Source organism: Sminthopsis crassicaudata, chromosome 1, assembly GCF_048593235.1.
Source record: "Sminthopsis crassicaudata isolate SCR6 chromosome 1, ASM4859323v1, whole genome shotgun sequence".
Lineage (NCBI taxonomy): Eukaryota > Metazoa > Chordata > Mammalia > Dasyuromorphia > Dasyuridae > Sminthopsis > Sminthopsis crassicaudata.
In genome coordinates this window covers 618,450,678-618,466,972 of record NC_133617.1, presented here as the reverse complement: position 1 = coordinate 618,466,972, position 16,295 = coordinate 618,450,678, and the positions used below count along the sequence as shown (strand labels likewise).

The 16,295-nt window shown below is 34.8% G+C and overlaps 1 protein-coding gene and 1 long non-coding RNA gene across 2 annotated transcripts in view; one reads left to right on the top strand and one right to left on the bottom strand.

The window, feature by feature from the left end:
* PLCXD3 (phosphatidylinositol specific phospholipase C X domain containing 3) overlaps positions 1–16,295 on the bottom strand; it is a 196,161-nt gene that overhangs the window by 144,902 nt on the left and 34,964 nt on the right. The gene's annotated exons all lie outside the window — the stretch shown is intronic.
* Positions 3,622–8,751, top strand: LOC141551206 (uncharacterized). Its single transcript, XR_012484800.1, has 3 exons — positions 3,622–3,791; positions 7,092–7,457; positions 8,401–8,751. It is a non-coding gene; the product is annotated as an uncharacterized LOC141551206 (long non-coding RNA).

Below are 16,295 nucleotides of genomic sequence, written 5' to 3'. Positions count from 1 at the left end.
CATTTAATGAATATTTATTGGATGGATGGATGGATGGATAAATGAATTCTCTTTATATGTACCTTTTTTGTATATTGTCTCTCCTATTAGAATGTGAGTTTCTTGAGGAAAATATCTGTTTTTTACTTTCTTTTTCCAATTCCATAGCTGACACATAATAAATATTTAATAAATGCTAGTTGATTGACTGTTCAGATATTAAATACTTCCATAAATTTTCAAAGTACCATTTAGCCCCCCCCATTAATAAATATTAAAGAAAAATTGCAAATTTCAATGGGCATCCCCTTTGTTCCTTTGTAGCATCAATTTGCCCTATCCAAAATAATAAAGAATTAAAGTGCCCAGATGTCTATCCTAATTTAGAAGGGTGATTTTTTATATAACCCCCCTTGTTTTCACACAGATTTTATGCCTGAACCTCATTCTCACAGACATAGATGATTTTTCTGGTAATGAGCTAAAGAAGTTATAGAATGAGGACTGTCAGATCTTAGCATGGAATTCCTTTACAACTCTTCAGAAAATGCCAAGATATTGCTTGGCAAATCCATACCTTGAATTGAGCATGAGGAAAGTGGAAAGAAGGTAGGGAGATTATAGTGGTCTTCCCACTTTTCTCCTCTGAAAAATTCTTAGAATCATAGTATTGGGTGGATGTAGTCCAGAGGGTTTTCATACAGACTCGTTTTGCCTCATGAGATATGATTATACTAGAGAAGTGGCCAGACTCATTGACAACATTATGTAATTCTTTTTAAAAATATTGTCTTTGTTATTATAGTGGTTATATTTCCCACTCTATCCTTTCCTTCCCCCCAAAAAATCATCTTTTATAACAAAGAAAAGGAAAAAAATATCAGTTCCTCAAAATCAGCCTACACCACAACTAAGTTTCACATAGCATGCAATGTTCCACTACCATTGTATTATGTCTTTGCAATGAAGAGAGGAGGGCGCATTCTCATGTGAGAGTAGTTTTTCATACAGATTATGTTATTAGAGTTTATGTATTATAATTTAACAGTCAATTAGATGGTTCCACAGATAGAGTCCTAGGTCTGGAGTCAGGAACATTAATCTTCCTGAGTTCAAATCTAGCTTTGGATATTTATTAGCTGTGTTATCTTGGGCAAGTCATTTAACCTATTTGCTTCAGTTTCCTCACTTGTAAAATGAACTGAAGAAAGAGATGGCAAATCAGTCTTTGCCAAGAAAATCCCAAATAGGGTCACAAAGAGAAATAATAAATGACTGAATAACAAAAATTATAACTTAAAAGTGACTTTAAATTAAATTAATGTTTTTAGTTATGAATATGCAATCTTTTCAAAGTTGACTCTAAATGTCTTCAGCAAAATGTGATTTCCTCAAGGACCAGAACATTTGATTTTTGTCTTTATACTTTATACTTATAGTATAAGTATATTAAGTATATATAAATAAATATATATACATATATATAGTATAAATATTAAGTGGCAGCATGGTAGCCACTTAATAAATACTTATGGGATCAAATTGAATTGATAGCTCATGAAATGTCAGGTTTAACTTAGTTGTTGGCCATTTGATAGTTTTAATAGAAATGTTTCGAACTGGTTTCTCTAGGCAAAATTGGGTAAAAAAAATTAATTTTCTAGTATCAAACTTGTGGAGGGAATTGATGTAGCCATTCCTGTATTGATCTCCCTATTTCACCTTCCACTTGGGAATGACAATCTGTAGAGTTCTGATCATTATGCCTTTGCTGTATGTACTTAGGTTTGAATAGATGAAAGACTGATATAATTTTCTAGCACAAAGCATAATTTGGGCCTGAGGGGAGTCAGAAAAAAATGATGTTATTGGACTCTCTTATTACTCTGGGTATTTTATAATGAAACTCAGTTTCCAATACAGTTTACTGATTCTAAAAATATGTTTGCCTTTAAACCTAATTGTAACCCAGAAAACATCAGCAGCTGAACAGCTCCTGAGGCAACAATGTGGCCATAGGAAAGCTACTGAATTATGGGAAGGACTGTTAATTCCCTTACTTTTCCTGCTATGACGCAATCTTTCCATGACCTAAATGATAGTATCTCTCAATTCACTCAAGTTCTTTCTATATAAAGTGTATTTCCTGCTGTTACAAGAATGTGGACAGTACATAAATATAAGGAAATGAGGTTGATCCTTTGAACAAATATATCAGAACTTGTATATACAAATGAGGGCTAAATCCTCCTTACTTATAAGTCACCTTGGGAAGCCACACACTTACTCTAATATCACTACCTCTAATAAATATACCTTTGAAGACTTTCCTGTGGCAGTGCTTTAAAAGCCTCAGTGGTGAAAAAAATCTCTGTCCTTCAAGGAGGAGTTTGATTTCTAAAACTAAAGTGGTTTGGAGCTAAACCTGACAAACAAGCAAGGAAATATTTCTTCAACTCAAAACTGAGATGTGACTTTAGAAAGTCATTTTTAAGCTAGAATAAGGGTCTTTAAGCATATAAGGGATTTTAGTATTGAGAAAGGATTGGGATCATAAGCTTGAAGAGCTTGGGGAGAGTACAGAAACAGCATTCGGATGGGAATAAGAGGATCTCAGGGTCTGTATGAGAAGACATTTTTATAAAGAAAAACATATCGAGACAGACAATAGAATAACAATACACTAGCATGGAGCAGCTAGATGACATAGTGGATAGAGCTCGAAGCCTGAAATAAGGAAATCCTGATTTCAAATTTGGTCTCAGATACTTACTAGCTATGAGACTTTGGAATAGTAAACTTGCTTATTTACCTCCATTTATTCATCTATAAAATGAGCTGGAGAAAGAAATGACAAATCAGGATCTTAGTCAAGTAAACTTTTAATGGAGTTACAAAAAGTCAGACACGACTAAACAGCTTCCACCATTTTCTTTAGCTTGAAGGGATTGGGAAGAGTAGGGAATTTCAACATTGAGATGGCAGGGAGATCTTAGGGTCTGGGTAAGAAGGCATGATTTTGGTGAGAAATATGGCAAGCAAGGCAATAGATAAATAACATACTACAATGGCCATCCTTAACTATTTGTGAGGAATCTTAATACTGAGAATAAGTCAATCTTGACAAAAGAGTTTGATATTTATCCCATTTGATATTTATCCCATATCCTTCCCAGGGTGGGCTATGTATGGATAGTGAGAGTTTGGTGGCACTGTGGATAAAGTAGCAGGCCTGAATCTTTCTGGATACAAATGTGGCCTCAGACACTTACTCACTGTGTGACCCTGGGCAAATCACTTAATCTTGGTTGCCTTAGTTTCCTCACTTGTAAAATGAGCTGGAGATGAAAAAGATAAATCATTCTAGCATCTTTGCTAAGAAAAGCCCAAATTAGGTCCCAAAGAATCAAAACAGACTGAAACAACTGAAAAATAACAGCAAAACAATGTATGGATAGATCACTGGCAGAGGAAAGAATGAAATGAATAGCATTAAGGATTTTATATGAACCCAAAAAGATAAAAAAAATAAGTTAAACTAAATAATGGCCCTCTTTCTCAGTAGTATACAAAAACAATGGAAAATAGTGATATACTGAATGCTTACCTCATGAATGTATGTATTGTTCTGTCATGGCTAACGGAACAGGGCAAGGAAGAAAACTGACAATATCATTGTAAAATCAGTGTATCTGCATATGTGTGAGAGAAATTTTTTTTGGTTTCAGGAATTTTGATTTGATCAATCAAGAAACTGAAGGGGAAATTCCTTGAGGCTTTAGAAGAACCCATGAGAAATGGAGTCTAAATAGGTAATTTTGAGGAAACCCAAGAAATTAGACTATGATTTACAAAAGATCTGGGTCCAAATTTCTTATGGACAAAGAAGGTGGCATTAAATATTGCAGGTATTTAGGTTTTGAAAGGAAAATGATGTATTAAAAAGAAAAATATAGTCTCAATTTGGGAACCTAACAGATTGTCAGAAAGCCCTTGACCCACCAATTGCTTTTGACAATGCCCATGAGATCTAACCCATTATGAGCCATATATATATATATATATATATATATATATATATATATATATATATATATATATATATATATATATATATATACATACACACACACACACACACACACACACACACACACATATATATATATATATATATGCATGTATGTACATACACATAATATCAAATTGGAATTTCTTAAACTTAGAAAAGGATATCTAAGTCAAATTTGCCTTGTAGGGTCTTCCTGATGAAAAAAAAAATTGTTATTAAGTGCTTGAAGATTGACATAGACTAAATTTTATGTGTATATGAATCTATTAATTTAATGTCTTTGAACAACATGTATAAACAGTTTTGGGCATTAGTATGCTATCTTTTGGCCCAGTGTAAAACTGGGATAAGGCATGGGAATTAGATAATTTATGAGTTACTTAAACTTAGTAAATGTAGGGAGTTGGGTTTCAGATGATATACAAGTTCTAGTAATTTTCCTATTTTTATTTGACCAGAATGGTGTAATAAGTTTCAGTATTCAGAAGAAATTGTGGTAAAACTGTTACAGGATAGGGGCAGCTAGGTGACTTAGTGGATAGAGCACCAGCCCTAAAGTCAGAAGGACCTGAGTTCAAATCTAGCCTCAGACACTTAATACTTCCTAGATATGTGACCCTGGGCAAGTCACTTAACCCCAATAACTTCAGCAAAAAACTAAAACATAAAAACCTATATAAATATATAGATATTTTATATTTCATTTGTATTCTGGGTAATTCATTGGAATTATTTTACATAAGCAATTTGGTTCAATATGAATCTATCAAATTATAAATTATAATGGGATGAAAAGCTAATTGATATGGTTCTAATTGAAAACATTTCATCATTTTGGTTTGGTATTAAAACTATTATCAATTGAATGTATGGTGGATCGTCATTGATAAAGAAAGGATGTTCTCTAGGCACAGGCAGTAGTTAGATTTGATGTTATGTTCTGAAGTGAATTTCTGTATGTATTCCCTATTGATTATTTAACTAAGAAACTTAGATATTGGTTTTTACGGATGCTTTCAGAATGCAGATTTTATTGATGAAATGAATCCTTGAACAATATAGCACATTTTCAGAGGAGAAGAGGGAGTATACAAGGTGGAAGAAGTTCTGGAAAGCCCTTGTATAGGAGGTGGAGCTTGAAATGAGTTCTGGAGGAAAATGGATTTTTAAGAGGCATTGATGAATGGGAGAAAAGGGACATCTTATTTACTGGTATATTCATGCTTCAATATGCCAGATGGAGACTGCATGGATTTCAGATAATTTGTGTAGACAAACTATTTTCAGGTTCCAAAAAGAGAATTTAGTAGACCATGCTTGAGGCAGACTGAAAGCAACATTCTAGGGACAGAGAGCTATGGGGGAAATGATGAGGAGAGCATTATTGGATTTGGCAAATTAACAAATGCAGTGAAATATGACTGAGGAATAATTTAAAGTAATATAAGGAAACCGTTCAATCATATATAAAAAGTATAAATGCCACATAGTACGCAGAGTGAAGGATCTCTCCTACTGAGAATGTGATAATTCTGCTCTATTAGGAAAAAATTCCGGATCTCACACAAAGGAAAAGTTCCCCTAAATCTTTAGTATGGCAAACTGGGGATGGAAACGTAATGGAAATTACCAGCTTCTTTCAGGTTTTTCGTAGAGTTTTTTTTTTCCCTTCATGAACCTGAAATGGGATTGGCATCCTCTATCCTATTTCTCAAAGCTGGAAATCAGAAGCACCCAAAGAGACATTAAAATCTAAAAAGTCTCAAGAAGCTCAAAGAAAATCTGAAAACTTCAAAAAACTTCAGACCTCAAAGAAAGTGAACCTCTACTATCTCCCACTCTCGCCATCTTCATCCTGCCTTTCACAAAGGCATAGGACATTGATCAGTTCCAGAGAGGAGAGTCCTACATTAGTGGTGTTATAGGCCAGAACTCTGAAACCAGGATTCTTACAAGGTGTTAAGGCAGTGGAACTGATAGACAATTGTTATCTAGTTTTGCATGGAGCTTAATAGTTCTCTAGTTCAGTACAAGTACATAGTACTTGTGGTGGCTGGCCTGTCCTCCTGCTCTCCCCACTGAGACCAAGACTCTCAAGAAAGCTAGCTGGGCCCCAAGCAAGATTGTGAAGGAGATAATCAAAGGATTTGGACTTTAACACCTGGCTATTCTTGTGGTGATTACTGAACTGAAAAGAAGGCTGCTCCAGAGACCTCCAGAAAACCACCCAGAACACTACACAGTGGTCCTGGGGATTCTGGTTCACAAAAAGTACAGCATATTTTCAGAGGAGAAGAGGGAGTATACAAGGTGGAAGAAGTTCTGGAAAGCCCTTATCTAGGAGGTGGAGTTTGAAATGAATTCTGGAAGAAAATGGATTAAGAGGCATTGATGAAGAGAGAGCATGTTAGACTTGAGGACAATAATATGCAAAGACAAAAATATGGGAGGTGGAATGTTGCCTGTGAAGAGCAACAAGAATGCCAATCTAACTGGTCTTTAGAACATGTGAGAGAGAATAATATGTAATAAACTCACGAAAGTGGGATGAAGTCAGATTATGAAAGGCTTTAAATGCCAAAGAGAAAGTTTAAAGGAGTTAACTTTAAGAATAAAGGGCAGCCACAGCAGTTTAGTAAGTAAGGGAGAGGGATAGAGCTGTACTTCAGGAACATCATGTGTAGGGGATGTATTAGAAAGGGGAGAGATAAGGCAACACACTGGCAATGGATCATTTTGGTGGATAAATCAATTACAGCACTAGACCCTTCTCATTGCATGGGGGGTGATGTATTGGTGGTGGAGATATTTCTACAAATGACAGTATATCACTCTGTGAAAGGCAAGAGAACAAGAACTGCATTATCTACTGTAGTGAGAGACAAATCCTGCCTGAGAGGCTTCGGAGTGCTAACAATGGTGGGAGGTGTAAATGTGAGTGGGGAGGATCTGTGCTGGGACACAGCACTTGGACTATAAGTTGAGAACAGCATAACACCCAGCCCTAACAGTTTCCTTTTCTTCTTTTTATCCCACAAAGGATCAGGAAATGATCCCTCCCACCCCAAAGACCTGTAAAGGAGGAGGAGGAATAATGTGATTTCATCAAGTAACTGCTCTCTACCAAGCAATCACAAACTGTTTTCACACATTCTTGGGAAATACCAACAACTAGAATAAGCAAGAATTATCTTTTCCCTTTGTAAGTTTCAAGGCAAAAAATGGTGGTAATTTTTCTCATAAAGCACTGGCTTATTGGATAGAAATTTTTGTGGCTGCCTTTCTCAGCGCTAACCTACGCAGATGTTCCTATTCTTAGCTTCACTGACACCATTCTAATTGCTGGAAAAAAACAGGTGTCTGATCGCCTTTCTTGTGAGAAGAGTAGAAAAGCAGAGAAGTCTAGGTAAGTAACCACAGGTGGTATGGCACGGTGGATTTCGAGGCTGAGGGCTTGGTTTCTAGTCATGGTTGGTCAAAGTAGGACACTCACAGAATCAAGGATATAGAACTGGAAGGGACCAAAGATACCAGAGAGTACAATCTACTCATTTTGCAGATGAGACATCCCTGATACAGGGGAAAGCAGTATAGCTTTTGAATCATAGAACTCCTTTCAAACCTAGCTTCAAACACAAATGATTTGGTTGAAGCAGATGATCTTCAAGTATCCTTTAACCCCTAATAAGCATTTACTAAATACTATGTTGCACTAAACCATGGCGGTACAAAAATAAAATCTAAATTATTGCTGTTCTCAAAAAACAAACAAACAAACAAACAAACAAAAAACCTATCCTCTAAATCAGTGATCCAATAAGAAGTCCATAAAGGAAACACAGGACCTTGGAGAGATGGAAAGAAAAGTAGATTTTCACAAGGGTCCCCCCCTTGTGGCATAATACTAAGGCTTGAATTACTTTAATCCATTTGTCATGAAATTGAACCTTCCAAATGAAATAGAATAGTTCCTACACCAAACTTTGACCTTGTAATCTTGATGCAGAGGCATAATTTTTTGAAAACTTATCAGAGAGAACTTAACCAAATGTTCCCACACAGTATTTATGTCAAATAGATTCAATTTTATGTTTGATATTAAATCACTTGGTAAGCAAAAAGTGCTACCTAATTTCCCATTCTGTTCTACCTACAGCACTGAAAAATTGAATTCATATGGCCGGTGGAATCCTAACAGTGTCTCAAGGTCCCACATTTTGGTCTAGGATGTGCTAAGACAGGAAAAGTAGCACAGTCAGTCCTTCTCTAAGGTAGTCTCAGATAGTTCCTTCAGAGAGCAGCCCAAAGACTGTCAGATTGTGTAGATTTCTCTCCTTGCTCTTCTCTAGCCAGGTCCCATTTCTCTCTTCCTGATCTGTCTGCTGTTCAAGAAGGAAGAAGCATCAGCCTCCCTACTACTACATCAACTCCGGAAAGGCAACAGTTAACTCAAAGCCTGTCATCACACCCAGAGATGGTCAGTTCAATGCCTATGGCCCATGGCTTAAATGAACAAAAATGAAATTTTAAAATCTTTCAATTCCATATTAACACCCTCCTGCAAATTGTTATACCCTTGTCCTTGATTCAATGTGAAGGAAGATACAAAAGTTCTCTCCCTCTAGGTGAAATTGTATGCCTATAAACAACAGGCACTAATAATCTTCATAGTATATAAAAGAGAACAAAGTACAAAAAAATTCTGCTCTAAAGCTCATTTTTGTGAGTGAGTGCTATCACTTTTAGGTTCTGGATCTCCTGAGGCTTGCTTTATTTGGTCATGTTCTTTAAGTCCTTTTTTGGTACAGTCTTTTTGGAGGAGATAAAACATGTATGCATGAATATAATAAAGCTAGATGCATGTGTAAAGGTGGAGGTACAATTTGAGGTAGCTATGAAATATCCTCTCTTTCTTCATTTCTCATTCTCCCCCCCAATTTTTTCTTCTGTAAACTAACCCAATTTTCTGTTCTGGACATAGTCTGATTTAAACTTCAGTATCTCCTTAATTACCACCAAGTTGTTCTAGAGACCCTGGACTCCAGATTCTGGTTCAGTGTAATGACTGGATCTTGATTTCTGTCTCCCATTATCTTACATGGATTACACTTGGCAAACTGATTCTCCCTTAAAGAATACAGCATCTTCAATACTTTAAAAGTTAATTCCATTCATTTTACCACAGGAATATGTCCTACTAGTAGGGTCAGAGACAATTTTAAATGAGTTCAATTCTAGATCACTCTTTATCCATTCAATATTTACATATACTTCTACATACACTTCTAGAGATGCTGGAGGAAATGCCAAACTTAAATATAACATGGTTCTCACCTCATAGAGAATGCATTCAAATAGAGGGCTAAGATACAAATACTGATAAACAATATTATATACTTAGTAATATATGGAAGAGCAGAACAAAATTCTATACAAAAGTAAAGATTATTGTTGTGGGAAGCAAGAAGACTAGGAGATGATAGAAAGGAGGCCAAAGAAAACCTAGAGGCAAAAGGAATGAATAGTGCAAGTAAAAGAATGAAGAATGAAAGAAAAGAGCATATTTGAGAACAGTATAGTACATAATTGCCGGACTGCAGACAACATGAGGAAGAATAATAACAAGTTTGGAAGAATAGGACAGCACAAAATTATGGAAGTCCTTGAATGCCATGCAAAAAGTTTAAACTTTATTTAATAGAAAATAATAATATTCAATAGATAATACTGGACATTTTTGGACAGAAGAATGCCCACGATACATGTTTGTGTAAAGTCATTTAATCTTGCAGTGGGAAGAGAACCAGATTGGAAGAGGAAAGAGATTTAGGAAAGTTTTACAGTAATTCAATTTAGTGTCAATAAAAGCCTATACTAGAGTGGCAGAACTGGGATTACAGAGGAATGGGAAATAAAAGAAATGCTGAAAGCTCAGCTATTGGGGTAAAGGAGAAGAAAAATCAAAAGACGGCACCAAGGTCAAATGAGACACTTGACAAACAATGACAATGAGAAATAATAGAAGCAATTATGTTTTCAAAGTTTTCTTAGGGTCCCTGGAAGAGATTTTTCTTGCTTATAAAAAACAAATTCCTCATCAGCTATATTATTTTTAACTTACTGACCAAATTTACTCAACCCTTTCATGTCTCTAATGTCAGAAAAAGGATTAACTTTGCTATTATGTTAAGTTGGGCCTTCATATACCTATAATTCTATTATTTGACCTATGTTTTACTAAATCCTTATTATAAATGAACTTACTTTAACATAATAACATAGTGTAGCATACTCCTACGGTAGATTAAAACAGGGATCTTTAAACTTTTTCCAATTAACTCCATTTTGTCCAAGAAATTTTTATGTGATCCCAGGTATATAAGTATATAAAATAGGTACAAAAATCAAAAATTTCCTGACCTATATGGTGTCACATATAATAGAATAGTTTAAGAAATTCAGGGTTAAAGCATAGTCTACCCCCTTTAGTCAATGCTCAGTCACTAGTTTCACATTATTACCCTCTCTAATTCCAATAGATGGTCTATTTCAAGTTTGTTCCATTCCAAACATAAAGAAAATAAGAAAGGAGATTTCATCTGAATTGGGGCTCCATGAAAATGCAGATAAAAAAGTCTTTCAAGAATCTCTCAAACTCTGAATATGCAAACGAAGTTTTAATAGAACCTAGACACCTACGAAGGGGCAAGTAGATGGTAGAGGGGATAGAGCACCAGACCTGAAGTAAGGTAGATTTTTTCCCAAGTTCAAATCTGATCTTAGACACTAGTAGACACTATCCTTATTGCCTCAGGTTCCTCAACGGTAAAATGAGCTGGAGAAGGAAATAGCAAAGCACTCTAGTGTCTTTGCCAAGAAAATGCTAAATGGGGTCACAAAGAGTTGGATAGAACTACAATGACTGAACAAGAAAAGAAACCTGAGAATGTAATATATATCCAATCTAAACACAAGAACAAGCACTGATACCATATAGTCACAGTTCTTATTTTGATTTCTGGAAAAACCTGAGTCATAACTTGCCATCTCACCTTCCATGTCAGTCTGTGGCTTCTGAAATACCTCCCAAAAGGTCATTTGATTCCGAAGTAATTTGAAAACATATCTTTCCTCTGTAATTTCAAAAAGGATACTCTGCTCTCAAAACATGTAGCAGAGAAAGCATGAGACTTAAAAGATCAGAAAATACAGGTTTTATTTTCTTCTCTAACATTAACTGTGTGACAGATGGTAACTCATTTCACTAAGGTGGCTGGGTGAGATGATGGATAGAGCCTTGGGTCTAGAGTCAGAAAACAAGCCTTAGACATCTACTAGATTTATGACCTTGGGCAACTTATGGAAGGTTTGTTTCAGTTTCCTACTCTACCTCACCAAATTGTTGTAAGGAAAGTGCTTTGTAAACTGTAAAGCATTATATTTCAATGTTCCAAAGGATATGTGGTTTTATTAAAACAGCCTTCTCAAGGTACGCAGAAAACAGAGGAAAAAAGAGGACATATTTTTCTGGCCCTTGAGTCTTGTGGGAAGAATAATTTGTTGTCTCAGTGGAACTACCCTGCAGTATAAACTAATAGAAGGTTGATACAAATCTTGCTGAAAATTATCTATCTTCTTCTATCTATCCCTACTCCCTCATATCTTTCTGAAGGGATGAAATTTAAACCCAGAGGTGCTCCATTTTCCTATTATTACTTCCTCAGTTAAGCAAATATATTTTATGTTTCTTATTTTAGGAAATAGGTTGTTTCCTATTGTTGTATAGATGTCTTTAACTGAAATCAAAGTACGCAAAGTTGGGGAGAATAACTGAAGGGATTTTATATCTCTTAGAATTTATAAGCTATTAACTGATATCTCAAGTTGGTGATTAAGTAACTAGCTGAGGGCATCACGAGCTAAATGTATTAAAATTTTATAGTTCTTTCATATGAAAAGCAACATGCTCTCGTAGATAAAAAACTGATTTTTGAATCAGAAAGAATTGGGTTCAATTCCTACATCTATATAATGAATTATTATTATTGGTTTTGGTAATAATAATCTACAATAAATAATAATCTAAACAAAATCTACTCATCTTTAATAAAACATTGAAAGATTTGAATTTTTTGAAATATTGAAAAAGGAGAGAAAACTACTGAATTTGCAAAAATAATTTTATTAAATTGAACTTAAAACCTAATGACTGCAACTTAAACTGTTGTTAATAATTAGCTAAATTAATATTTAATTAATTAAATAACAAAAATTTTGGTTCCTTTTTTATTTACTTCACAGAAATTTTTTCAAGTACTGCCCTGCCCCAACCCCAGAAGCTCTTCCTTGTTAAAAAAAAAAAAAAGGAAAAAGAAATATAAATCAAAGAAAGCCAAATGATAGGACTGTAATGGATTGTAAATGTAGCATTCCAAATCAGTACTCCCCCATACTTTTGTGGAAAAGAAAGTACATTTCTATATGTGTCTTCTAGAGAACCTCTATGGTTCTCAAAGTGTGGTCCAGAGAATCACAGGGGGTCTCTGAAACCCTTATAGAAGGGCTATAAATTCAAAATTAGTTTTTATTTCTAATATGGTAAATATCTATAAATGTAACCCACATAAACAAAATCTCTTTGGACGGATTCTCAATGATTTTTAATAGCATGAAGATGCTGAGAATAAAAGTTTAAGAACCACTGCTCTGGAGCCAAGATTAGTCATTCAATTACTACTGATTTTTTAAATGAAGCATGTTAGTCACCTTATAATGAAAAAGAACAGTATTTCATGCAGGTTGCTATTTATACACCCAGGTGCACTCTCTTCTCTTCACTAAAGGACCACCTAGCAAAAATATTAGCCAGAAAAAAGCAGGTCTACCCAGAATTTCAAGCAAAGAGAAACAATGGTTCTCAATGGAAAAAAATAGCAGCAATTCTTTCAATAAATAGGACTGAACATCTACTGTGTGTTGTTTCTTATGCTAGAAACAGTGGTAAATATGAGAAGGAAAAAGGAAGTGATTAAGTAATTTTAATAAATATTATTTTACTTTTACTTGAACCTCACAATAACCCTAGGAAATAGATGCAATTATTATCCTCATATTATAGGTGAGGGAAGTGAGACAAATGAAGGGTAAGTGGCTTGCCCAGAGTCACATAATTAATAAGTAGTTGAGGCTAGATTTGAACTCAGGTCTTTCATTGGCTTATTTTCTGCACTACCTAAATGAAAGAAGTATAAGATATGGTCCCTACCTTCATAAAATGGATTGAGAATTGGCAGGTTCCATAGAAATCATTTATTCTCTCTTCCCCCCCCCCCAACAATTTTACAAATTCAATTTAATTTAAAATGAATTTATTAAGCAGATTTTATTTGTAAGATCTAGGATTTGGACCAAGTTTCTCTGTTTTTTCCTACTTCATCATGCTCTAAACTGAGGAAACAACACAAATACACACACACACACACACACACACACAGCTAAATACCAAAGCAAGACAGAATCTTTCAGTCCCTAAGGTGTCAGTACAAACATGAACTTAGGAGGGACAAAGCAATATGTTAACTACCTTTCCAGCTTTAGGCAGATGGTGATTATGTAACTTTATACTCTTCTGTAATCAGTCACTAGGTCAATACATATTTATTAAGCACCTACTATGACCAGCACTTTACAAATATTAGTTCATTTGATCCTCACAACAACCTTGGAAGGTACGGGATATTATTATCCCCATTTTGCAAATGAGGAAACTGAAGGAAAAGTTAAGTGACTTGTTTAGGGTCACCTAGCTAGAAAGAGTCTGGGGCCGTAGTTGAACTCAGTTCTTCCAGAGTGCAGGTTTCTTGCTCTATCTATTTGTGTGACTTGATCATTAGAGAGTCTCTGACTAGGTGGTTGATATTTTTGACCAGAAGATATCCTGAGATATGGGGACATTTCAGTCTTCATTGGTTAAGTGAGTACCTACCACCAAGGGACTCAAAATTCTAAACAGTACAGCATTTGTTTAGGAGAGGGAAGGAACTGATAGAAATAAAGGACAAATAAGAAAGATCAAAGTCCCACTGCCTTTATGAACTTGATATTGCAGGTGGGAATGTGGGGCAGACAGATAAGACGAGTACAAAGATAAGTTTGATATAAAATGGATTATGATCCATTGCATCTAATAAGCCAAAAAATACTCTAAGATCAGAGGCGAAATAAATCCCTTCCAGCTCAAAAAAATTTAAGGAAGGTTTCACAGAAGAGGGGGCATTTAAGCAGGGCTTTGAGGATTATATTAAGTGTTCTCTTTTTTTTTTCCCTCCTGCAAATTAATCTATTTCTTATTGTTCTGTTTTAGCAGAGCTCTTAGAAGCTATTCAGACAGCTCCATCTAAGAATCCTTCATAGAATTGAAAATTGATTGAGTGTGGGCTCTTCAAATCCCCTCAGCTGTCTATAAACTAAAAAAATGAAATCCCATTTCCTTTATTTTCCTCTAGTTTCCATTATACAATACTTGAATAATATTAGTTGCTTTCCTTTATGTCTTCAAATTCTTTTAAGTTTTAGAATTTCCAAAGGGATATTTTATGCTAAAAAAGAATTGATTCTGATTCTTCCTAAAAGATCCAGCTTAGATGACACTTCCTTCAAGAAACCTTCCTTGATTCCCCTAGTCAAAAGAAAATTATTCCTCCTACAATTTTCTTAGTGTACTTTGCATCTCTCCATTTCCCTTATTATCTTTCATATAGTTATTTGTATACTTGATGTATCCCCTCTTTTAGACTATAAGCTATTTGAGAGCAAGGACTCTGTTGATTTGAAACTTTTAACCCTTCATATCTGGAATAATATCTTGCACATACTGGGTATTTAAAAGATGTTTGCTGAATTTAAGTCCTTATAATAATTCTATGGAAAATGTTGCATAATTGTTATCATTCCTATTTTAAAATATTAGGAAACTGATTGAAGCTTAGAGAATTAAGGACTTGCCCAAGGAACAAGGTAGGGAGGACTTGAATCCTCCATATTTTTTGACTGAAAGCCCAGTGCTCTTTCTACCATATCATGTAGCTTCTCTCTTTTTAAAAAAATAATAACCTTTTTTTGTAATAGCTTTTTATTTTCCAAAATACAACCAAAGATAGTTTTCAATATTCACTCTTGTAAAACTTTGTGTTCATATTTTTCTCCCTCCTTCTCTACCCCTTCCTTCCCCTAGGCAGCAAGTAATTCAATATAGGTTAAAAATGTGTGATTCTTCTAATCATATTTCCATATTTATTATGCTACACAAGAAAATCAGATCAAAAAGTAAAACATGAGAAAAAAAACAAGCAAGCAAACAATGACAACAAAAGTGAAAATGCTATGTTGTGATCCACATTTAGCCCCCATAGTCCTTTCTTTGGATGCAGATGACTCTCTCCATCACATCATTTGCACTAATTATTCTTTGTAAAAGCAAAAAGTATACACTCTCCCAATATATTTCCATTTAAGTACATGAACTTGAGCAGCAATAAAGAACGTTTCCACTCATGGCTCTCTTCAACAATGGGATGATTCAAACCAGTTCCACTTGTTCACTGATGAAGAGAGCCATCTACACTCAAAGAGAGAACTGTGGGAACTGAGTGTGGTTCACAATATAGCATTTTCACTCTTTTTGTTGTTGTTTGCTTTCATTTTGTTTTGCTTTTTTTTTACTTGTTTGATTTGATTTTCTTATGCAGCAAAATAAGTGTATAAATATGTATGCATATATTGGATTTAACATATATTTCTACCATGTTTAACATATATTGGACTACTTGCCATCTAGGGGAGGGTGTGGGGGAAAGGGAGGGGATTAGAACAAAAGGTTTGCAAGGATTAATATTGAAGAATTGTCCACACATATGTTTTGAAAAATAAAAGCTTTAATAAAAAAGTTTAAAAAAGAACTTGTCCACTGTGCTATTTTCTTAGCTCACCTCAATGTGTCCCTCACTATTCTCTTCTCACTTTCTTTATGATGGCTGTTGGGTATTTGTTGGTGACATAATGAATGCCAACATGGAGACTGGAGTACTAAAAATTATGGCCAGCTAAGATAGCACACATGAACAGAATTTAGTGAATCAAGTGGAAGGTTCTTATACGTTTTACCCTAATGTCTGTTCAAGCCAAAATCAGCTGATTTAGTATGACATGAAATTTGAAAACAGAGCATGAGCAAGAGAAAAAGGAA